Here is a 26,712-nt window from a genome sequence, read left to right as displayed (position 1 = left end):
CAATAGCCACGTATAGGATGCCACTAGGTACACTGAGTGTTTGCTAGTAAAATTGCTTAGTTTAAAAAAGTTGTAGTGTGCAATGCAGGCAGACGTGCTCTGCAAATGTCTTTGCACTAGTGGGACTATAGCAAAGTCCAATAGCCACGTATAGGATGCCACTAGGTACACTGAATGTTTGCTAGTATAATGGCTTACTTAGAATGAGTTGGAGTGTGCAGAGGACAAGAGGGTACAGTGGCAGGATTGTGGTGCTCTGGGTAGAGGAATGGAAGCCTGCCTTTCTATTCCCTCCTAATGGTGAAATGCAGGGAGGAAATCCCTGACCTGGGCTACACAGACGCTGTTGCTGTTTGCAGGACCTGTCACTTATGGCTCTCTGACCCTGCCGCTTTGAGCCCTTAAAAGGACTGCTAGAATGTGCTCTCCCTAAGCTGTCTAACGCTGTGTATGCAGCGCATACAGCTGTATCGGCTATAGGACTCAGGAGGACGGAGCTGCGACACTGATGTCTGACACCAAAGACGCAGAAGGCAGATAATGGCGTTCGTGAAGAAAATGTCCGGTTTTATAATGCAGGGACATGTGACATGCAGATCCTATCACACATGCCGTTGCTTCTCTGGCTCAAAGTCCACTTAGGTGTGTGTGTGTCTGTGATTGGCTGACATGCTGGCCCGCCCCACAAGACGCGCGCGCTTAGGGAAGGAAGACAAGAAAAAAAAAAAACAAATGGCGATCGCCATTATAGAAACAGCAGTGATCTGAAGGCGCTGTTCACGCACACTATACACTGAAATGTGATAATAGTTTGATTCACAGAGTGACTTACACTATTACAGCAGAAACCAAGCTAGGATTTAGCTGTTTTTTGGCTGCTAGAACCGTTCTCGAACGTTTCTAGAACTATCGAGCTTTTGCAAAAAGCTCGAGTTCTAGTTCGATCTAGAACATGCCCCAAAATCACTCGAGCCGCGAACTGGAGAACCACGAACCACGAACCGCGCTCAACTCTAGTCCTTAGTATTGTCTTTGGAAGGAATAAGTCATGTGCCAGTCCTTTATATTGACCACATATGTATTTATACATATGAATGAGATCTCCTCTGAGAAGTCTTTTTTCTAAGCTAAACATATCTAACTTTTTCAACCTGTCATCATATGGGAGGCCTTCCATTCCTTGTAGTAGTCTAGTTAGCTGCCTTTGAACTGACTCTAACTTTTGAATGTCCTTTTTAAAATTTGGAGTCCAAAACTGGATCCCATATTCCAGATGTGTCCTTACAAGTTATTTATAGAGGGGTAACAGTACGTTGGGATCACGGGATCAACTCTCTTTTTTTATACACCCTAAAATCCTATTTGCTTTAGCAGCTGCTGCCTAAAATTGAGCACTGCTGCTCAGCTTATTTGTAATGGGAATACCCAAGTCCTTCTCCTATTCTGTAGTCCAGAGTTTACTGATATGTTGGTGTTTCTCAGCTAAAAGTGTTGCATATTTCACCTGGATTGATGGTGTTTTTAATGCTGAGCTATATGTGAGTATGCTACAAGATGAGTTACTTTGTATACTTGAGTACTATGGGTATGAAAAGGGTGACATAGTGTTCCAGCAGGACAACAACTCAAAGCATACGATGAGATAGGGAAGAAATGGTTTGATGACAATGAAGAAAAGGTGCTGCATTGCCCCCCACAGCCTCCAGACCTCAACCCAATCAAAAACTTTTGGGTAAAGTTGAAGAGAAAACAGGATAAGTAAGTGAGTTGACCAGTAAGACTGGGATCATATAGAAGAGATGTGGGATCAGATTTCAGTCAAGAAATGCTTGAATCTAATTGAGAGCATGCCCAGAAGAATTCAGGCAGTGTTGAAAGCTAAAGGTGAAATTACAAAATTAAAAAAAAATGTATTTAAATGTTTAGGAGCAAAACAGTAACAATGCAGTGACATGACAAGAATCTGTATAGCTAACTATATGACAAATATTTGCAAATAAAATTTATGCATGACATAGCCAAGATGATTGTCTATAAAATGAAGGTAGTCTCAAAGATGCAGTGAATGGTGAGATATGGAAACTGGAATTCAAAACTTCAAAACATTGTTACCTTTTTGCTTGTCAGTGTATTTACTAATATTATTATTTTTACTCCTACTACATATTTAGTAGATGTCAATACCCCTTTAAGTAAATATTAGAAGCCACCTAAAATGTTGACATATTAAGTATCACATTGCAACATCCAATATGTCTGTTGTAACTCTTCATTTACAACAGACAACACTTTTATCCACATTCTTTAACGATCATATGACACTTTAATTGTTATTCGATAGTGTCCCACAATGATGGATAAGAATATTTTCCAATTTCACCTTATATGTCCTGGTATCTATCAAGCTGCCACCTATCAAACCATCTGTTTTCTGTACAAATAGCTCTGTGAGTCTGTATGATCTTTTTTTCAGGTAAATGTATCATAGATGCTATCACTTTCAAAACTACACCACTCTGTGGTGATCATTGTAATCTTTGGTTTACAATCAAGATATTTTGTTTATTCCCTAAATAAATAGAGAAGGAAATGTTATACTGTCATAAATAAAAGTAATTATATATATATATATATATATATATATATATATATATATATATATATTTTCCGAGATTATTTACTATAAACATCCATAGCAGTGCTGTACCAGAGTTTTGGAACTAAATGGGTGTTATAATTTATAGAATTTGACTGGATCTCTAAAATGTAGAACCCTTACAGTATGTAATAGATTATTAAGGAACTGCTGATGCTATATTACCCCTCTTGTCATGTCTGTTCCATATGCAATTTGTATATAACAAATTACAGATTGATTTTTCAATGTTCTCAATAGGAGAAATGAAGTAGAAAGTGCACAGCATGTGAGTGATTTATGACAAACACATATTGACTTGTCATGTGATGAGCACATGTGTGCAGAAACAGTGGAAAACTAAAAGTGAGCACATTACACACTGTTAGGATCCCCTCTAGAGTTACTGTCAAATCTTATAAATGCCACAGACAACCCATTTAATACCTTAATGATATCTTCATTTCATGTGTGGCACATGTCGACTGTGGGTGTATAGACTGGTCTTCAAATTGTCTCTCCAGGGAGGAAGGAGACGAGTTCTAGCGCCACCTATTGGAAGCAGCAATCCTAAAACTTAAAAATGGCCCTTTAACAAGCCTTTTCATATGACTTAGGATTTATACCAGATCAAAACCCCAATTTGAAGACACGGCATTTCAGGATGATTGCCTCTTGTCAGTGTAAAGTATGGGATCTGATCTGGCTTATGAGAAGCTATAGTGGGGTCTAAGGGGAAACCTTTTCTCCTTGCGGAGACCTGACAAACCAGTCTGGCTTCCAGTGAGGGGTCTTATAGCTGCAATGCCCCTCTGGGAAATATTAAAATTGTCTTTCCAGTGAGGAAGGAGACGAACTTTAGCGTCACTGCGTCTGCAAATTGGGGTTCTGATCTGGTATGAATCCTAAGTCGTATGAAAAGGCTCATTGAAGGGCCACATTTGACTTTTAGGATTGCTACTTCCAATAGGTGGTGCTGGAGTTTGTCTCCTTCCTCCCTGAAGAGACAATTTGAATATTTCCCAGAGAGGCATTGCAGCTATGAGACCCCTCACTGGAGCCAGACTGGTCTGTCAGGTCTCCGCAAGGAAAAATGTTTTTCGCTTAGACCCATACAGCCAGATCAGATCCCATACTTTGCACTGACTAGGGGCAATAACCCCAAAACATCGTGTCTGCAAATTGTGATTTTAGCAATTTAATAAAATACAATTGTATTGCAGTATAAATAATAAGATATCAGATAATTACAAATTTAAGTCCCTTTAACAAACTAAAAAAGTATACAAAAGTTAACAAGCAAAAAAAAAAAAATATGAATCGTTCCTCTTTCCATTGTAAAAAATAGAAATTAAAAATATAAATGTATTTAGTATTGCTACATTTGTCCAAATTATTTAGCCTACAGGGAAAGTTACATGAAGAAAAAAAAATGGAAACATCAGAATCACTGTTTTTCGGTTACCAGAACTCTCCGATAAATGCAATAAAATGAGAGAAAATGAGAGAAAATCTTAAAATCATTTTATGTACTCAAAGATGGAATTAATGTAAACCTCAGCCTACAAAGGAAAAAAAACAAGTCTATTTACAGTTCTTTGGATAGAAAGAAAACAATCAAAAAGACAACTTTCGGGAAATATTTATTTCACAGATCTCAGAATTTTTTTCACCACTAAAAAGAAACTATACAAGTTTGGTATTGCTGAAATCATACTGACGACATAGAATCGTGTCATCAGGTTATTTTTACTGAACAACAAAAGGTGTAAAAATAAAACGGAAAAAAAAGTAAAAATTTAGTTTTTTGTAATTTCAACATAATTCATATTTTTCCCGTTTTCTAGTAAATTCTTTGATAAATTATTTTTTTTTTAAATCTGCAACTGCTTCAAAAAGTTAGCCCTCATATTTATGTAGACAAAAAAAAGTTATAACTTTAGAAAGAAAAAGAGCAAAGAAAAACAAAAGCACAAAAACAAAACATGAGAGCAGCAGGAAGGAGTTAGTCATGAGTAGAGATGAGCGAACCCGAAGTTCGGTGTTCGTACTAAACACAGACTTTACAAAAAAAAAGAGTTTGGATTTGGAGTTCATGTGCTTTAAATATGCAGACCACTCATGCGAGCATCGCTATGCCTGGGTACGCTCGGTGCTCAGCCAAGTGCAAGCCGCTTGCAGTGTCTGAACGGCTTGCACTGGAGGTAAGTACAGAGTGAATGGGTGTAGTGTGCACAACGAAAAACAAAAATGGAAAAATCCTGCCCACCCTCCACTAGAAATGTCCTGTTTATAACTGGCTACATGGGGGCAGAGACCCGAACTGCCCATATGGTGACTTCCATTGGGCTTCAGGTCAAGTCCGGGTCCTTAGCTACATTTTATCTAAAGTCCGGCATAACTTGTCGAACTGAACTTCCACAGGTTCACTTATCTCTAGTCAGAAGTTAATTTGCTTTAAGATGACAACTATTTTTCAGTAATTTCTTTCTATAGAGTACAATACTAGGGCTATTAATATAGATTGGCTTGGAGTGTTTGGAATGTTCACTCACTACCTTTACTTAATTTTTCTCAAAAAATAGACATGCTGCAAATTTATGTGCAATACTGAAAGGCAACAGTTTAGATATGGTGAAGTTCAAGATCTTAGTTTTGGCATGTGCAGAAGCAAATAATCTTTCAAATTATCACAACTGTGCAATCCATGGCTGACTGCTGTGCTGAGAGAGGGTGGAGTAGGGTGTACATGACAAACTTTGTGGACTGTGAGGGAGGTGCAGGTGGAGATGTTATGGTCTACTGAGAAGGATATGTGGGCTCATTGTCAGGGATTTTTTCAGAAATACCAGGCATGTCCACTTTTGTAACAGCTGATGGGCTCACAATCACCCCAATTATAGTGGGAAACCAAGTGAAGGTTCTGCGGCCAGAGACCTATGTGAGAACACTTGCCACTGCTAGGGAGGAGGAAGAAGTAGCAGATGCGGTTGATGAGTCAGCCAGTGGTTGGCAAGGCCCACCAGGCAGTGATTCAGTGTAGTAAGATTCTCAGAATAACATATGTTGGTTGCGCATCTGCCTGTTCATGAATGTAGTTGTCAAATTAGCGGCATTTCTGCATGTACTGAGTCATTTTTTGCAAAGTTGAGATCAATGCAGATGCTTTTCTCCTCATGAGTCTGTGACTCTTTGGAGCCTCTCTGATGCCTATGGAATAGAATGTGTGAACAGCTCTTCAGACTCACCCATCTGTGGTTTCCCAAAGTCAGTTGGGCAGTTGAAGAGTTAGGACACAGGAAGAAACAAAGATAATTGGAGTGCCACCTGTAAGGACTGTACAGTTTGTGATGTTGAGTTGACAAAAAGGAGGAGAGGCCACTTGATGCAGTGATTGCCATCCACTGCAGCACATTATCTTTCTGGTTCCTATGTACAAGTCATAAAGCTGTATGGCTGCCAAAGAAAGGGAGTCGAGTAGCCCGTCCAGTATCAGAAGTTGTCAGTTGTCTTTAAATAGGACGAGTAGGGGTTTGTTCAGTAGAGCTTTCAGTAACATTATCACCTACCCCATGAACACCTTGAACACCACGCCTATTCCTCCTTCCATCATAACCTTAGGATTTCCCTCTCATGTTTGATGTACCAAGTATTTATAAGCTGAGAGGGCAATTTTTGTCTTAACTATACAAGCAGCAATAATTATTTTAAATAATGAAATGTCAATTTTGGGCTGGACCAGTAGATATCTGTATTTAGATGATACTGTAAGAGGGGAAAAAGCGCAAATAGGGTCTTACCTGGTATGAGGGTAGATAGACAAGAAGGAAATACACTCACCTGGTGAGGTTGTGCCAGTCACAACCCCTTATTATCGCTTGTGAGTGTCTGGTGGTTTAGCAGTGGTCCCAGAGAGGAATTGGGATATATACAAGTATAATAGGAACGGGTTTAATGCCGCGCTAAAAACCACAGATGCTGTAGATTAAAAAGATTTCCTTTTATTTAAAGGAAATCTTTTTAATCTACAGCATCTGTGGTTTTTAGCGCGGCATTAAACCCGTTCCTATTATACTTGTATATATCACTATTTAGATGATGAAATGGCAATTTTGGGCTGGACCACAGAAGTAGAAATAACTATTTAGATGATGAAATGGCCATTTGTGGCTGGACCACAGAAATTGAAATCACTATGTAGAAGAAATGGCAATTTTTTCTGGACCTCAGAAGTAAAAATTATTATTTAGATGATGAAATGGCAATTTTAGGCTGCACCACAGAAATAGAAATCACTATTTAGATAATAAAATTACAATTTGGGACTGGACTTCAGACATAGAAATCACTATTTATATGTTGAAATGGCAATTTTGGGCTGGACCACAGAAGTAGAAATCACTATTTAAATGTTGTAATTACAATTTTGAGCTGGAACACAGAAATAGAAATCTCTATTTAGTTGATGAAATTGTAATTTTGGGGTGGAGTAAAGAAGTAGAAATCACAATTTACATAATGAAATGGCAATTTTGGTCTGGACCACAGAAGTAGAAAGAAATCACTATTTAGATGATGAAATGCAAGTTTTGAGTTGAATCACACAAGTACTCTAGAAATCACTATTTAGATGATAAAATTGCAATTTTGGGCTGGACCACACAAATAAAAATCACTATTTAGATGATGAATTGGCAATTTTGGGTTGAACCACAAAAGTAGAAATCATTTAGATGATGAAATGCCAATTTTGGGCTGGACCACAGAAGTAGCAATCAGAATTTAGATGATAAAATGGCAATTTGTGCCTAGACCACAGAAGAAGAAGAATTCTAGAATGCTGTATATAAGAGCTTACTGGGGTTGGATGTAGCTTATAAGGGAAAAATCTGGTGACAAAGTCCCTTTAAACAGTTCCAGTGATTGAAAAGTAGAACTGTTACTGGTCTTGGAAAATGGTGAAACCATTTTTTTTTAAAGAGCTCTTAATTTTTTTTTTTATCATATCTCAAATTAAAAAATATATATACATTATATTTTGTATTATTAGATGCATTGGACCATATATGGCACCTAGGTTTTAGAGGAAAATAGGGAAGAAAAAATTGAAGCAAAAAATGTGGACATACAGTTAGGTCCAGAAATATTTGGACAGTGACACAAGTTTTGTTATTTTAGCTGTTTACAAAAACATGTTCAGAAATACAATTATATGTATAATATGGGCTGAAAGTGCACACTCCCAGCTGCAATATGAGAGTTTTCACATCCAAATCGGAGAAAGGGTTTAGGAATCATAGCTCTGTAATGCATAGCCTCCTCTTTTTCAAGGGACCAAAAGTAATTGGACAAGGGACTCTAAGGGCTGCAATTAACTCTGAAGGCGTCTCCCTCGTTAACCTGTAATCAATGAAGTAGTTAAAAGGTCTGGGGTTGATTACAGGTGTGTGGTTTTGCATTTGGAAGCTGTTGCGGTGACCAGACAACATGCGGTCTAAGGAACTCTCAATTGAGGTGAAGCAGAACATCCTGAGGCTGAAAAAAAAGAAAAAATCCATCAGAGAGATAACAGACATGCTTGGAGTATTCTGAGAACATTCTGAGAAAAAAGGAATTGACTGGTGAGCTTGGGAACTCAAAAAGGCCTGGGCGTCCACGGATGACAACAGTGGTGGATGATCGACGCATACTTTCTTTGGTGAAGAAGAACCCGTTTACAACATCAACTGAAGTCCAGAACACTCTCAGTGAAGTAGGTTTATCTGTCTCTAAGTCAACAGTAAAGAGAAGACTCCATGAAAGTAAATACAAAGGGTTCACATCTAGATGCAAACCATTCATCAATTCCAAAAATAGACAGGCCAGAGTTAAATTTGCTGAAAAACACCTCATGAAGCCAGCTCAGTTCTGGAAAAGTATTCTATGGACAGATGAGACAAAGATCAACCTGTACCAGAATGATGGGAAGAAAAAAGTTTGGAGAAGAAAGGGAATGGCACATGATCCAAGGCACACCACATCCTCTGTAAAACATGGTGGAGGCAACGTGATGGCATGGGCATGCATGGCTTTCAATGGCACTGGGTCACTTGTGTTTACTGATGACATAACAGCAGACAAGAGTAGCCAGATGAATTCTGAAGTGTACCGGGATATACTTTCAGCCCAGATTCAGCCAAATGCCGCAAAGTTGATCGGACGGCGCTTCATAGTACAGATGGACAATGACCCCAAGCATACAGCCAAAGCTACCCAGGAGTTCATGAGTGCAAAAAAGTGGAACATTCTGCAATGGCCAAGTCAATCACCAGATCTTAACCCAATTGAGCATGCATTTCACTTGCTCAAATCCAGACTTAAGACGGAAAGACCCACAAACAAGCAAGACCTGAAGGCTGCGGCTGTAAAGGCCTGGCAAAGCATTAAGAAGGAGGAAACCCAGCGTTTGGTAATGTCCATGGGTTCCAGACTTAAGGCAGTGATTGCCTCCAAAGGATTCGCAACAAAATATTGAAAATAAAAATATTTTGTTTGGGTTTGGTTTATTTGTCCAATTACTTTTGACCTCCTAAAATGTGTAGTGTTTGTAAAGAAATGTGTACAATTCCTACAATTTCTATCAGATATTTTTGTTCAAACCTTCAAATTAAACGTTACAATCTGCACTTGAATTCTGTTGTAGAGGTTTCATTTCAAATCCAATGTGGTGGCATGCAGAGCCCAACTCGCGAAAATTGTGTCACTGTCCAAATATTTCTGGACCTAACTGTACATAGTTACATAGTTACTTAGGTTGAAAAAAAACCTAGGTCCATCTAGTTCAACCTTCCTCCACCAGTTCTACATTTGGTCACTAAGTCATTTATAACCAACAATGTTTTGTGTACTGAGGAAATTATCCAGCCCTTTTTTAAAAGCTGTTATAGTATCTGCCATTACTACCTCTTGTGGTAGGGCATTCCACAGTCTGACTGCTCTAACCGTAAAGAACCCTTTCCTATTTAGCTGTCGGAATCGCTTTTCTTCCACTCACAGTGAATGCCCACTGGTCCTTAGTGTTGTCTTTGGAAGAAATAAGTCATGTGCCAGTCCTTTATATTGACCACACATGTATTTATACATATACATGAGATCTCCTCTGAGATGTCTTTTTTCCAAGCTAAACATATCTAACCTTTTCAACCTCTCATCATCTGGGAGGCCTTCCATTCCTTGTAGTAGTCTAGTTGCCCGCCTTTGAACTGACTCCAACTTCTGAATGTCCTTTTTAAAATGTGGAGCCCAAAACTGGATCCCATATTCCAGATGTGACCTTACAAGTGATTGATAGAGGGGTAACAACATGTTGGGATCACGGGATTTAATCTCTCTTTTTATACAACCTAGAATCTTGTTTGCTTGTGCAGCTGCTGCCTCACATTGAGTGTTGCTGCTCAGCTTATTTGTAATGAGAATACTCAAGTCCTTCTCCTGTTCTGTAGTCCCGAGTTTACTTCCATTTAATGTTTACGCAGTTATAGGATTACTCCGTCCTAGGTGCATTACTTTACATTTATCAACATTAAATCTCATTTGTCAAGTATCTGCCCATTCTGACATCTTATCCAGATCTTTTTGTAATATTGTACTATCAAGGTCAGTTTTTAATATCCTACATAGTTTGGTGTCATCAGCAAAGGCTGACACTTTACTATCAATCCCATCCACAAGGTCATTAATAAAGAGATTAAAAAGAATCGGTCCTAGCACAGATCCCTGTGGCACCCCACTGCTGACTATAGCCCATTTAGAGAATGTACCATTTATACCTACTCTTTGTTTCCTATCTTTTAGCCAATACCTTACCCAGTTGCATATAGTTTCCCCTAGTCCTTGCTTCTGGAGCTTTAGTATAAGACTATTATCTTGTACAGTATCAAATGCCTTTGCAAAGTCCAAATAAATCACATCAGCTGCATTACCAATATCCAGGTTTGCACTTACCCCCTCATAGAACCCCAACAGGTTGGTTAGACACGACTTATCTTTCATGAATCCATGCTGTCTGTCAGTTATTATATTATTTTCTGCAATATATTTTTGCATGTCATCCCTTAAAATGCCCTCAAAAACTTTGCATACTACTGATGTCAGGCTTACTGGATGGTAGTTGCCTGGATCTACCCTCTTACCTTTCTTAAAAATCGGTACAACATCAGCAGTCCTCCAATCCTGAGGCACCAACCCTGTTACAAGTGAGTCTAAGAAGATGAGATACAGCGGTCTGTCGATAACGGAGCTCAATTCCCTCAATATTCGTGGATGAATGCCATCTGGCCCTGGGGATTTGTCAATGTTTAATTTACTCAGACGTAGGCGTACTTCTTCTTGTGTTAAATTAATTATATAGGGTGGTGAACTTTGATTTTTGACTTGTTGAATGATCCCTGGTACAGTCAGTTCCTTGGTGAACACAGATGAGAAATGCCTATTTAATATCTCAGTCTTTTGTTTGTTCTCCATAACAAACGTGTTATATTTTAAGGGGCCAATGCAATTCTTTGTTTTCCTTTTGGCATTAATGTATTTATAAACAAAATATATCTTTGTACCGTGTTAGCCAGTAGAGTTAAAAAAAAATTGTTTAAAAGAACTCAAGTCCTCAGTGGTTGATACCTTTTAATGGCTAACTGAAAAGATGGTAATAATTGCAAGCTTTCGAGACTACTCAGGTCTCTTCATCAGGCATGGTATAACACAAAATCTGAAGAGTCACATATTTATACACAACAGGACATAGAATGGGCAGGAAAAAAAAAAAGAAAAAAAACCCGGTTGATGCCCGGTTAAAATCTATTTTTCCAGACCCCCCACTTCTGTGTTTTAGACAGCCCCCAAATCTAAGAAGCATCATTGTCAGAAGCTCCCTGTCCTCTCCAACACCAACAGGAACATTTCCCTGCAACCAGAAAAAATGTAAGACCTGTCCATTAATACTGACAACGGACAAGATAAAGATTCCCAGATCACATCAGGACTACAAGATCCCAGGTACCTTCAGCTGCACTACAACCAATGTGGTGTACTTAATTATATGTACCAAATGTCCAACTGGGGGTCTGTATGTAGGGGAGACCGGACAACAGCTCAGGACAAGGATGAACTCTCACCGCCACACAATTAGAGAAAAAAGGATGGATCTACCTGTGGCCAAACATTTTTGTAACTCAGACCACAGCATCATGGACATGAAATTGCTGGTATTGAAAGGAAATTTCAAGTCCCAGAGAGATAGGAGACTATGGGAGTACAAACTTATGATGACCTTTGACACATTCAGAGAAGGAATGAATGCGTCTCATGGATTCATGTCTTTTTACATCAGTTAAAAGATGTGCTCCTCTGACCATCCGAGCGTGTCACAGCCTGGACCAGACCCTTATCAAAGGACAATAAAACTTTCACACTGAACTGCAGCAAAATTTATGGCCACAACAGTTTGCCCCCTTCCATAGTGATAGTTCTGTTTTATATAACTTGGTTGTTGTTTTTTTTCTTTTTTTTTTACTGCCCCATTCTATGTCCTGTTGTGTATAAATATGTGACTCTTCAGATTTTGTGTTATACCATGCCTGATGAAGAGACCTGAGTAGTCTCGAAAGCTTGCAATTATTACCATCTTTTCAGTTAGCCATTAAAAGGTATCAACCACTGAGGACTTGAGTTCTTTTAAACAATTTTTTTTGTATTTATAAAAGATTTTGGGATTTATTTTAATGTCATTGGCGATTTTTGTTTCAGTAGCTAGTTTTGCTTGTTTGATTTCTTTTTTGCATTTCCTATTGATATCTTTATACTCTTGAAATGCTATTTCTGTATTTTCAGCCTTCAAGATTTAAACACCCTTTGTTTTTGTTTTATTATACTTTGTACAGTCTTACTTATCCATAGTGGTTTCTTTTTATTCCTGGACATTTTATTACCAGAGGGTATAAGTTTTTTTACAGTTTTTTTTTTCCCCATTTATGTTCAGTATCCCCATTTACCATGACTTTATCCCAATCTACACATTTAAGCTTTTCCCTTAATTTGTTGAAATCAGCTTTCCTAAAATTCCAGGTTTTAGCATTTTCCCTTTGAAATGTTTTATTGAATATTACGTTGAAGCTTACTATATTATGATCGCTGGTGCCCAAGTGCTCCCAGACCTGTAGATCTGAAATTGTATCCGGTCTATTTGACAGGACCAGATCTAGCAAATTATCTCCTCTTGTTAGTTCATCTACCATTTGAGGCCCCCTTCCCACGTCCGTGAAAAAAACGATCCATTTTTTCACGTACGTGTTAAAAGGGTGGTTTGCTCCCCGTGTGCCGTGTTTGTGGCACATTCCTGTTCACCGTGTGTTATACGTAATAACACACGGAGAACGGAAAGCCCTGCCTTACCTGTTTCTTCCGGAGCTGTCTGTGGTGCTGAATGACAGCGTCCGGCACAGGCCACGCCCCGCTGACGCTGCTTCCGGCCCCCAGTGAAGAAGGTGCGTTGTTCAAATTCACTGGGGGTCGGATGCAGGTGACAGCCGCGGCAGAGACTGCAGGTATGGTGGAGGTGAGTATGTGTTTTTTTATTTTTTACAATGACACATGTGTTTCTCCATCGTGTGTCACGTGTGCGGGCCCGTGCTGCTGGAGAAACACGGACATGCATCCGTGTGGAGCACACGGAATACGTCTGCTCCACATGGAGGCACGGGCCACTGGCAGAACACGTGCGTGCACATATACCCATTTATTTGAATGGATATATGTGTGCCCGTGTCTCCGGTACATACGGGCACGGACCTAGCACGTACCGGAGGCACGTGCGTGTGAAGGGTGCCTGAGAGAGGAAATGGTCTTGAAGAGTAGATAAGAATTTACAGCTTTTAGCACAACCAGAAGATTCTATGTCCCACTGTATGTCTGGATAGTTGAAATCCCCCATAATAAGAACTCGATTATTATTATTAGCTGCCTTTTCAATTTGTTCCAGCATTTCACCCTCTATTTGCTCTGGTATGTTAGGAGGCTTATAGCAAACTCCAATTAGCATTTTTCCATTATTCCCCTCCCCATGTACATTTACCCATACTGACTCTACATTGTTGCAATTCCCCCATGTCATCATTCAACACACGTTTTAGGTTAGATTTGATAAATATACACACCCCACCACCTTTTTTGTCTTTCCTGTCCCTCCTAAATGTACTATAACCCTGTATGTTTGTCACCCAGTCATGGCTTTCATCCAGCCAGGTTTCCGTAATTCCCACCATATCATAATCCATGGTTGACATAAGGGTCTCCAATTCATTAATTTTGTTTGCAAGACTTCTTGCGTTTGCCAGTAGACATTTAATACTATTAACACCTTTATTACTCCTAGCCTCCCTACGTTTCTTGCATGTCCCATCCCCCTTTAATCCTTCATTGACCCCTACCGTCTCACTGTCTCTATCTGCTCTATCTATCCCCTTATTTGCTCCACTACCCTCCCTCCCTCCCACCAGATGCACTCTTATGGGGGATCTGCTTCTGACACTGTTACGGTGGTAATGTCCAATGATTCTATACTAATGTCCCCTATCCTGGTATATCATATGTATACTTATTTATTGTATTAGTTGTAAAATCTCAAGGAGCTTGACAAACAAAGGAATTCTGTTTTGAAGTGTTTGCTACCTCATCTGACAGCAATGTAATTTAGGAAAAGAGCCCCTGATTCCAACGATGTATCACTTAGTTTACTTGGTGCAGGAGTTCTGACACAATCAGATTTCTGAGATTTAGCATGTAGAAGAGCAGAGAAAGCCAACGTCCCCCACACCACAGCATTCTGTGTAACTTGTCTATTGACAGTGAGCTGCTTATCAAAAGAGGAGGTGTGATCAGACTAGCAGGCATGTGAGACCTAGTCCAAGCAGTGATAATCTACTGATGATAAAACCTTCATTGCATGTAAACAGCAGCATACAGTCTGATAAGTAACAACTCAATGAAATCTGTGTTTCAGTACCAATCTCCTGCTGCATTCAAGTTACACAGCAAGAACATGCTAACAGATTCCTTTTAATTTGTTTTGGGCATAGGCTTGCCCTTTGTAAAAATTACTACATTAGCCTTACTATCGCCTTTTCACTCCACTGCTGTCTTTCTACATACAGCACAAGACAAATGCAGCGGTCATGCCTACGTAGGTACAGCTATATCTATGTATCTATGTATCTATGTATCTATGTATGTAGAAAGACAGGTCATCAGCAAAGGAGCAGCGTGTTAACTGCACGGGTTGTTTGATATTTTCAAATAAAGCAAGGCTGTACCATAAAAAAGTAACATGGAAAAACCCTTTAAGAATAGTATTGAATTAAATTAGTCTGTATTGTAAAAGTATTTAGCATTTATTTCATGTAATACCTGAGAAAAGATATTTCACTTGGAATGACAGGGGAAACTGACTTTTTACTATGGCTTTTGCTTATTGCTATTTAGACATCACCAATTCTGCAGATTTTCTTAGATTTTACAAAATCCATTTCTGGATTTAAAATGATGTAGTGTAAGACCTGTGACTTTATTAAAATATTACTGCACAGTATCCTGTAATCCTGTATGTGACCCAGAATATGAAAGAATATTTAAATGTTTTTTAAGGTGACTGACAAATCCCCCAGCCTGAAGGTAATATCTCTACTAACAAGTGGATTAACACAAAATGCATTTGTCATTTTTGTTTTTAACATTTTCAGCTGAACATTAATACAGTCTGAATAGCATACTGTGAAAGTATATTCACACTGGATAGCACATGCATGAAAAACCACTACATTTAGTGAACCAAAATTAAAAAACAGTGCCCGGAGCACACAATCTGTTAAATTATTTAGACTACCAAATCTATGTGTTGGTGTATACAATTGATGCCTCGGGCCACTGGAGATAAATCAATTATTTATATAAAATAAATAGGACAATTAAATATTTGTTTAACTTCAACACATGTTTTTTGTTACTACTTTCATTTATTGGACTTGAAAAAAAGAGTTGTACATGGTTAAAATTTCCTGCCTTAATCTTGTTGTCTTATTGTTACATTGTCGGTGCTCATACCGAAGGGGTACCAACAATTTCATGTTCTCGCCCTTACATTTCCCGGCCTGTCCTGGGTATCATCCTGGTCCTATTCGGCGTTCTCACACTGTGTGGCAGGGGCACTAAGGCACTATCACTACTGTTCCCATTGCTCTCTGTGCCAGTCCCGTCCTTTGGCTCCCAAGGCCAACACATGTACAGCAGTACTCTTGGGAGTTTGCTTCCAGTATTGACATACTAGTCTCCCTTTTCTTAAAGAGCCAGCATGACCTAACCTGAAAGTGCCTCTCAGCCTATTTCTGAGAGGCACAGTGTACATAAGGCATCCTCCCCCATTGGGAGGTGCCTGTTCAACATGTCACTATAATTATTCTGCTCGTGCTAGTTGTCAGGCCCTGTGCTTCAACCCGCATCACTAGTGAACCTGTTGCTGTTTCCATGTAGTATTGTTGGTGAATCTGCCAGTACCTGTACTGTGTCTGCCATTTACTACAAACATTCATCCTCTGGAACCATTATTACACTAAAAAAGGAAATAGAACTCCATATTCAGCATTAATTAAACATGGCAAACCTCACCATATTAACACTAGCAACCAAAATTGAGTTTGCATAGAAAATAATCTCTCAAAATAATTTCATGTACATAATTTCTATATTTTTATTGTCAATTCATAACATCTATAATTACAATACAATAAATATTACAAAATATATTTTATATATAAAGTGCCGGTACTTCACAGATTAATTTAAAACCACCCTACCCCATAAGACCAAACCCACAAACTGGTGCGGTGTGATATATAAATTGAATGGAAAGCAAGCTATTGCACAGATGCCCAGACCAATAGGTGCATAAGAGGTTAACCGTGTTACACCTACCATAGAATTATTAATATAAAGTGCAAATACAATATCAAATGGGATGGCTGACCGCAAGTAGAAGAGATACAAGCCCTATATATTCAGTCAGATAGAAATTCTCAATTCATCCCTTATATCAAACCTGGCAGCATAGTTAATCTATTAGGCAGAGATGAGGATACCTTTAGGGCAAACTGTCAGCAAATGCCAAAATAGTTAGGTATAGGTAGCCACCTTTAGACTAATGGGAGGTTAACACGTGGATAATTAGGCAATCCCCAGAGGTCAAAAACACACCGCCCAGCACCTCAAAGAGGGGAGACCTTTTATGCACCTATTGGTCTGGGCATCTGTGCAATAGCTTGCTTTCCATTCAATTTATATATCACACCGCACCAGTTTGTGGGTTTGGTCTTATGGGGTAGGGTGGTTTTAAATTAATCTGTAAAGTACCGGCACTTTATATATAAAATGTATTTTGTAATATTTATTGCATTGTAATTATAGATGTGATGAATTGACAATAAAAATATAGAAATTATGTACATGAAATTATTTTGATAGATTATTTTCTATGCAAACTCAATTTTGGTTGCTATCCTCTGGAACCAGCCTGCATCAGTTCTCACCATCCTCCACCTCATCTATACTGGTCTCTGGTCTTTGTCCTGTGGCACCAGCTGCCAAGGTACTGGGATCCCCAGAGGCTGTCTCCTAGCGGTTGCCTACAAGCATTCTGTCTGCATCCACTTTCTGTAGTTGTGGTGAAGTCTCGGTAGCTGCTAACGTCCGCTTCTCCAGGTCAGCGAACGATATCTTGGACCAGTGGACCCACTTCCTCCTTGTCTGGTTTGCTGGGCCTGACACTCATGATGGATTTTTTTTTTTACAATCCTTCATGTTGAACTGGACATACAAAAGTGGCTACAGAGTAGACAAAAAATGTTTTTCTTTTCCACCTTTCCACTTCAGAGACTTTAACTTTCAAAGTATTCAGCACATAAACAATTTATTATGTTTAAGTCCAAGTGGGCATTTTAAGGAGATTTCACTGGGGGTATAAAATAAATTTTTCTAATAATGAGTAGAGATGAGCGAACCTCTGAAGGCTCGAGTTTGGTTCGGTACGTCGAATGGAGGGCTTGATCTGTGAACGGTCGACGAACCTTTCGACGAACCTCTCAAACCCCATTGAAAACAATGGGAGGCAAACACAAACACATAAAAACACATATAAAACACCTTCAAAGGTGTCATAAAGGTGACAAACAACTCCCAAGAACCACAAACACATAGGAAAGTGACAAGGACATATACTCATGCAATAACAAAGCAGCTGGATGAGGAAAAAGAGGAGGAGAAACAGATATAGGCATGTCATGCCTTACTAAAATCATGTAAAACACAGCAAGGGGACTCCAAGCTGAGTCTCCCTTTTTTCCAAAAATTGGGCCACACAGACACCACTTCAGTGGCATCACTTGTGCCCCAGTTGCAAACTTGATAGGTACATTTGCATCAAGCACAGTCAAAAATACGCCAGCCTTTACTGTCCCCAGGATGACACCGGGGTAGGAAGCAAAGTCCTTGCTGATCCATGACTTGTTCATCTTGGCTCATTTTAAAAAACAGAGCAAGGGGACTGCAAGCAGAGTCTCCCTTTTTTCCAAAGATTGGGTCACAGACACCACTTGAGTGGCATCACTTGTCCCCCAGTTGCAAACTTGACATGTTGATTTGCATCAAGCACATTCAAAAATACGTCCGCCTTTACTCTTCCCAGGATGACACAGGGGTAGCAAAGTCCTTGCTGAACTATGACTTGTTCATCTTGGCTCATTTTTAAAAACACAGCAAGGGGACTGCAAGCTTAGTCTCCCTTTCTCCCTTTTGTCCAAAAATTGGGCCACACACACCACTTCAGTGGCATGCCCCAGTTGCAAAATTCACATGTTGATTAGCATCAAGCACATTCAAAAATACGCCAGCCTTAACTGTCCCCAGGATGACACCGGGGTAGGTAGCAAAGTCCTTGTTGATCCATGACTTCTTCATCTTGGCTCATTTTTAAAAACACAGCAAGGGGATGCCAAGCTGAGTCTTCCTTTTTTTCAAAAATTGGGCCCCACAGACACCACTTTAGTGGCATCACTTGTGCCCCAGTTGCAAACTTCACATATTGATTAGCATCAAGCACATTCAAAAATATGCCAGCATTAACTGTCCCCAGGATGACACCGGGGTAGGTAGCAAAGTCCTTGCTGATCCATGACTTGTTCATCTTGACTCATTTTTAAAAACACAGCAAGTGGACTCCAAACTGAGTCTCCCTTTTTTCCAAAAATTGGGCCACACAGACACCCCTTCAGTGGCATCACTTGTGCCCCAGTTGCAAACTTCACATGTTGATTAGCATCAAGCACATTCAAAAATACACCAGCCTTAACTGTCCCAAGGATGACACCGGGGTAGGTAGCAAAGTCATTGCTGATCCATGACTTTTCATCTTGGCTCATTTTTAAAAACACAGCAAGGGTACTCCAAGCAGAGTCTCCCTTTTTTTCCAAAAATTGGGCCCCACAAACACCACTTTAGTGGCATCACTTGTGCCCCAGTTGCAAACTTGACAGGTAGATTTGCATCAAGCACAGTCAAAAATACGCCAGCCTTAACTGTTCCAAGGATGCCACTGGGGTAGGAAGCAAAATCTTTGCTGATCCATGACTTGTTTATCTTGGCTCATTTTTAAAAACACAGCAAGGGGACTCCAAGCAGAGTCTCCCTTTTTTCCCAAAAATTGGGCCCCACAGACACCACTTCAGTGGCATTACTTGTGCCCCAGTTGCAAACTTCACATGTTGATTTGCATCAAGCAAAGTCAAAAATATGCCAGCCTTAACTGTCCCCAGGATGACACCAGGGTAGGTAGCAAAGTCATTGCTGATCCATGACTATTTCATCTTGGCTCATTTTTAAAAACACAGCAAGGGAACTCCAAGCAGAGTCTACCTTTTTTCCAAAAATTGGGCCAAAACGACACCCCTTCAGTGGCATCACTTGTGCCCCAGTTGCAAACTTGACAGGTAGATTTGCATCAAGCACAATCCAAATCCACAAGTCTTTACTCTCCCCAGGATGACACCGGGGTAGCAAAGTCCTTTCTGATCCATGACTTGTTCATCTTGATGAACGTTATTCTGTTCACATTGTCACTGGACAGAGGCGTACGCTTATCTGTCAGCACACACACAGCAGCACTGAAGACACGTTCAGAGACAACGCTGGCTACGGGAGACGACAAGATCTCCAAGACGTAAGTAGTGAGCTCAGGCCATTTTTCAAGATTGAAAGCCCAAAATGAACAAGGCTCCAGTTGCACAGTCATAGCATCGATGTTCATTTGGAGATACTCCTGTATCATCCTCTCCAGCTGTGGACTATGTGTCAGACTTGTTGTCACTGGTGGCTTTGCAAAGGATGGTCTAAAAAAATTATGAAACAATTCAATAAAATTGCTGTTATCACCAGATACGGTGCTGCTGGTACGGTTTGACTGTTGATGACTAGACAGTCCCATGTTTGTGAAGTTACAACTGGGAGATTCACTCTGTGCACCACTGGTATTTTGTGGAAAAGCCGAACTAAGATTGAGTAACAGCTTCTGCTGATACTCCTGCATACGTGCGTCCCTTTCTATGGCTGGAATTATTTCACAAAATTTGGACTTGTCCCGGGGATCTAAGAGTGTGGCAACCCAGTAGTAATCATTACAGTCCGAGGGTCATTTTGTAGGTAGTGCAGCAAGAAGGCGCTCATGTGTCTTGCGCATCCATGCGGACCAAGTCCTCACTGTGTTTGTGGCGGCGAGGTGATAACCGTGCTTTCTTGCCCTGATTTCTCCCCCCAACCTCGTTCCACCGGAGTCTTCCATGCCCATCGAGAGTTCGTCCTCCATTTCTTCCTGGTCTCCTGCACCCTCCTCAACATTTTTGCTGCTACCATGCGCCCTTGTTAGTCCCTCTCCCCCACCGTCCCAAGCCTGCCACCTTGGTGATGCTGAACGTCTGAACCTTGTAGATGTTGATATCCCTTGCACATTTGAATCCTCCTGTACTTCCTCCCCTTCCTCTTGTCCCACCTCCTGACTTTGAATAGTGTTTAGCATGTGCTCCAGCATGTAAATGACTGGAATTGTCATGCTGATAATGGCATTGTCAGCGCTAAACATATTCGTCGCCATGTCAAAACTGTGCAGAAGGGTGCATAGGTCCTTGATCTTAGACAACTCCAGCAGCTTCTCCCACCTCTGCATCTCGTTGGCCCAGGCTATACGTCATAACGTATTGCACCAGGGCTTGGAGGTGCTGCCACAGTCGCTGTAATATGTGGAGAGTCGAATTCTATCGTGTCGGCAGATCGCATTTCAGGCGATGAACCAGCAGGCTGAAAGACCTCTTCAGCGATGCAAGTTGGTCAGCTGCAACGGTTGAACGGTGTAAGTGAGTAGAGAGTGACCGTGCCCTGTGCAGAAGCCCATCTTGGCCGGGATAGTGGGTTAAAAATTGCTAAACAACAAGGTTCAACACGTGTCACCTTGCCCCGGCGGAGGGCCGCACCCTGGTTTGCAGCATTGTCGTACACGGCCTTCCCAGGCTGCAGGTTGAGTGGAGACAACCATTTACGAAACTCAAACTGCAGAGCTGACCACAACTCCTCAGCTGTGTGAGTATTATTTTCTAAACATTTCAACGTAAGAACCGCCTGATGCCATTGAGCTCTGCTGCCAGCATAGTAAGGAGGTGTGTGGGATTCCTTGTGTGCAGTTACAACATGGGTGGCCTTACCACACAGGGTTTGGGTGGAGGTGGAGGACCCAGACGAGGTTGAGGAGGCAGATGCAGTGGAGGAACTTCTACATACAGAGGATTGACGCACAAGTCGTGGGGACGGCAAGACTTGTTTAGCAGACCCTTCTCCATCTCTCACCATAGTTACCCAGTGCCCAGTCTGCGACATGTAACGCCCCTGTCCTTGCTTACTGGTCCAAGTATCGGTGGGGAAATGCACCCTGTCACACACAGAGTTTCTCAATGAAGCGGTGATGTTGAGTGCGATATGCTGGTGTAGTGCAGGCACACCTTTCTTGGAGAAGTAGTGGCGACTGGCTATCTGGTACTGGGGCACTGCGACTGACATAAGGTCTCAAAAATCCTCTGTGTCCACCAGGTGGAAAGACATGATTTTGGTAGCCAAGAGCTTACAGAGGGTGAAAGTCAACCTCTTAGCTTTGTCATGGCTCGGATGAAATGGCCTTTTATTTGTCCACATCTGAGGGACACTTTTAGGATGCCCCAAAAAGTGGCAGCTCTTTGTGGAAATAAAATAGAGTGGCAAAAATGAGCAGGTGGGTAGAATGCACGGATGCTGTAGGTAGCAGGACAGCAAAGGAACACTAACTTAGTATTCCAGACACTTTTAGGATGCCCCAAATAGTGACAGCTCTTTGGGGAAATAAAATAGTGTGGCAAAAATGGGCAGGTGGGTAGAATGCACGAGTGCTGTGGGTCACTGGACAGCAAAGGAACACTAACTTAATATTCCAGACACTTTTAGGATGCTACAAAAAGTGTCAGCTCCTTGGGGAAATAAAATAGTGTGGCAAAAATGGGCAGGTGGATAGAATGCACGGGTGCTGTGGGTCACTGTACAGCAAAGGAACACTAACTTAGTATTCCAGACACTTTTAGGATGCCACAAAAAGTGTCAGCTCTTTGGGGAAATAAAATAGCGTGGCAAAAATGGGCAGGTCGGTAGAATGCATGGGTGCTGTAGGTAGCAGGACAGCAAAGGAAGCATCACTTTCTATCCCTGCTAATGGAAAAATGCAGCAAGGAATTGCCCGAGCTGAGGTATCCAAAAGCTGTTATCTAAAGCCCTGCACAGCATTAGCACGGACCTGCCTAGCAGCTATGGCTATGAATGCCTGTAAATCAGCCTTGAAAAGGGCTGAAATAACCAGTAGTCCTTAATCCCTAAAGCGCTGTGTAGATTGCACTGTATCTCTATAGCACACACAGCAGCAGCAGCGGGAGCGGTGACTGTCACCCACACGCAGCAGAGAGATAATGGCGGCGACGGGAAAAATGGCCGTGTCTTATAAGGCCACATGTGACATGCACAGCCTATGACACATGCTTTTGCTTGTCTGGCAAAAATCCACTTAGCTGTGTGTGTGTCTGTGATTGACTGACAGCCTGGCCCGTCCCACTGTATGCGCGGTTAGCGGGAAAAAAAAATGGTGATCGGCATTCTCTCAGCACTCAGCAGCAGCACTGATCTAAATCCGTCCCCCCCGCACACTATACGCTGAATTTTGATAATAGCATGATTCACAGTGACTCACACTATTACAGTGAAAAGCCAGCTAGTAACTAGCTAGGCTTTTTGTTGATCGAACCGTTCTCGAACGTTACTCGAACTGTTGAACTTTTAGGAAAAGGCTCAAGTTCGTCGAACGACTCGAACACCCCCCAAAATCCCTCGAACATGAAATTGGCGATCCTCGAACTTCGAACATTGCTCATCTCTAATAAGGACCATTAGCAACCAGGCAGTAAAACACTGGGGAAAGAAAGTCTCCCCCACAGTAGCTTAGAACAGGCTCAATGCGTGACATGCACTAGCAAACAATCTGCTCTCCTGCAGAGTGATGACGTGCTGGAGCACAGCAGACCCGGGTGTAATTCACTGGAATCTTTAAGCATTGATCTCCAGAAATCAATATGAGGATAGGGGCAGAGATGCAGAGTTGAGTCTTATTACAAACATTTATAGTAGCCTTGATCTCAAATGAGCTTTATTTGCAGGACCAACTACATAATAGCATTGCAAAGTAAATATAGTGCTCCTAACTCTGCTGTGCTGCCCCTCCACCAACTCTGCTGGAGATGGAAGCTGTAAACTGTTAAATACACTGAGGTCACCTGTGCTCCAACCCATGTAATCCCTCTGCAATGAGAAGAGCAGGCTATGTCATTATGTTTCAGACAAATGCTATGGTACGGTGTTATTGGAGCATGTTCTTTTTCCCCTCTTATATGGATGCTTGCTTATGATTTACAGAGCTGGAATAACCTTGAGAAAAGAGTTATTAAAAGTGTTCATAATGGTGTTCAACTTTGCAAGTGAATGATCAACATCAAAAAGAGGAAGATGTATATGCCCCAAGTGAAATCTCTCTGGTAATGACCATTTGGACTTATAGCTAGTTTTGGGCTCGCGTGCTCGGAACTGCTTGGTAGTCGATCAAACATTGGGGTACTCAAAACACTCAATATTCGACAAAGTCATCTGGTACTTATTCACCATGCTCAAGTCCCTGCCCCACTTGTTTCATGGCTTTATTTCATCCACTAAACATGAACAGATTGACTGCCAATCATTACCATGTTGGCTACTGGCATTAATGTGATTGGGCAGCCGCATAGCACCATCGGGTCTATATAAGACTCAGGGACATGATGTATCTGGAAATAGTGTAGTGACTAGGAAAGAGATTCAACTGAAGAAGGGTCAGTACATGCTGGTGCAACATTAAATCAGCAGTCCTTTTCAGGGCTAATTAAAATCTATTATAGTCTATACTAAAACACGTTACCTGCATATTCTCAGTTTTCTTAAGTTTTTGAAATGTGCACACATTTTCATATATTGCTGCTGCTATGAATGAGATACTATCTGCATATGACACACCCAACTTCAGGGCCAGGGGTACTCGAAACCGGCTAGTCCGGGTATGTCAGCAGTGGCGGTGCTCAGCTTTGTGACCCTGACGGTGTCTTTTTAATAAAGGCGGAGATGATGATGGGAGTTATAGTCAATATTAAATAAAGTATGTCATGCCACTTGCGGTGTGCGGCTATGAGAGGAAGCCACCGCTGCGTTGTCTCTCACGGCTGGGGCTATTGGTATTGAGCAGCTCGGATGTTATGGCCCTCCACAAGTAGAGCTAAACCCCAGGGAAGAATGATGATGGTTGAGTATAGTGAAAGTTGGTGATGCAGAGTTGCGGGAAGAATTCAGACAACACAGGGACTGCGGTTCAACTTGTTCTTTACTCACTGGTTCTGTTGTATCGCCACCCGCCTGGTGCTGGTCTCTGCCAATGGGGTTCTCAGGTGATCCTGTGACGGTGTTATGACCTGGGGAGCTCTTCCTCCATGCACCCTTCTGTAATTGGTAGGTCCCCGTGGCCTGAAGCGTTTTGGGGTCCCATCCTGGTCTCACAGTCCTTGCTCATATGGCAACCAGCTTGAACCTCTCAATGGGTTGGACCTCTGTCCCAGTTCTCAGGTTCCCTCTTTGCTGCTGTGCCCCGGACTCTAAAGTCAGTGAGGAACCTTGATTATCCCCTCACCTGGCAGATTTAACAAGTGAGCCTAAAGTGTCCTCCTGAACTAGGGCTCCGCACCCTGCCTGTTCTCAGTCCCGTGAGTACTGACACTGTACTCTCCTCAGCGACCATGCTCCTTTAGCCCACCGATGTCACTTCTCGTGTTTCTCTTTGGACCTGTCTCCTCACACTCTCCCTGACTCAACGTCAACTCCTGACTGACTTTTCAAAAGTCCCTCTCAACTGTTAACTGTCCAGACTAACCCCTCCCCCTCCTGGGTTTCTGACAAGCGGGATTGGATAAGTCCCGACCAATTGGTCACCATCCATCAGATCCGTCTCTAGCCTGTTACCAAGTCTGGAAAAAGGGCAAATAAATGTGTGTGTTTTAAATGGTGTTGTTTGGTGTTTACCGGCTCTGGTCTCCCAGGAACCCTGGATAAGTATTGCACCTGTAACTGGATATAGTACCCTGTGGCACCTGATGCCTCAGGGATGCCACACATATATATTCACTAAAAAGGAGCCAAGACAGACGATATATGTGCACACACAGAATGTGGTGAGCCTTCCTCATAAAGATGGCTGCAGCCCAGGTGCATGATGCTGATGATACAGCCACACAACCTCCACACTAGAGCAGAGGGGCGGCTGCTTTGCATAAGACATGCACACTCATAAGGCTTGCACTGGGAGCCCATCATATAATGAAGGAAATGCACAGTGTCTGAACTGTAACCTATAAATGAGGCCAAAAACCTAGGTCAGGCGTGCTAGACAGCACTATATAAGTCATCCAATGTAAAAGATAAAAAATGCACTCACCAGATCTTTTTGCTGTGCTATGTGCGATTTATTCATTTGTTGAGGTTACATGAGTGGAGAGGGCTGGTGGGGGAGAGAGCACACGCCAAGACGTGTCAAACGACGGCCATTTCGCACTTACACAGTGCTTCAGCTGGACCAGTTACAGTACACTGAAATAAAGTACTGAACAGTGCAGTATAAACATGTAAAACAAATTTAACTGCACATTAGATTACAACAGAATTGTTGGTGTGTGGAAGGTACAATACAAGCAATGTGATGTACTGGTTATCAATAAGAAAGTATAATACTGTAGCCACAAATGCTATATAGTATATACTGTACTGTACAATGGTATATTGTATACAGTACATATGTACAGAAAGTTACCTCCAGAGCGAGCAGAGCGTGGTGAAATGACACAACCAGAAATGTGATATTTGCTCTTATTGTAAAGCATTGCTCTTAAACCAAGTTACACATTTTTAAAAAGCTTTGCTTGTCTTGCAAAATGCTCTCAAACCAAGTTACTCTTAATCCAAGGTTCCACTGTATATATTTATACATATATATATATCATCCCTTATCGTCTAATAATTGTGTGTACATGTGGTGAGCAGCATATCTTATGCTTTTTCACTTTATGGCCAAGGATTTTATGTAATTGTTTTCATCGTATCTGTGATAATGGTACCTGCAATTGATGAAATGCACTTTTTTCATTTGCACTTTATGGCTAATATACTTGATTCATAGCGCATTTTGACATCTTGATGCATTTGCACTTTTTGCCTTCCTTTTACAATGGGAACTTAAGGATGACATTATACAATGCCTATACATTGCCTTACTTTTCAGCCTTTTATCAGAGGTAAAAGTGCATCTCAATAAATTAGAATAT

Source organism: Anomaloglossus baeobatrachus, chromosome 1 (genome assembly GCF_048569485.1).
Source record: "Anomaloglossus baeobatrachus isolate aAnoBae1 chromosome 1, aAnoBae1.hap1, whole genome shotgun sequence".
NCBI classification, from domain to species: Eukaryota; Metazoa; Chordata; class Amphibia; order Anura; family Aromobatidae; genus Anomaloglossus; species Anomaloglossus baeobatrachus.
This window is presented reverse-complemented; position numbering follows the sequence as displayed.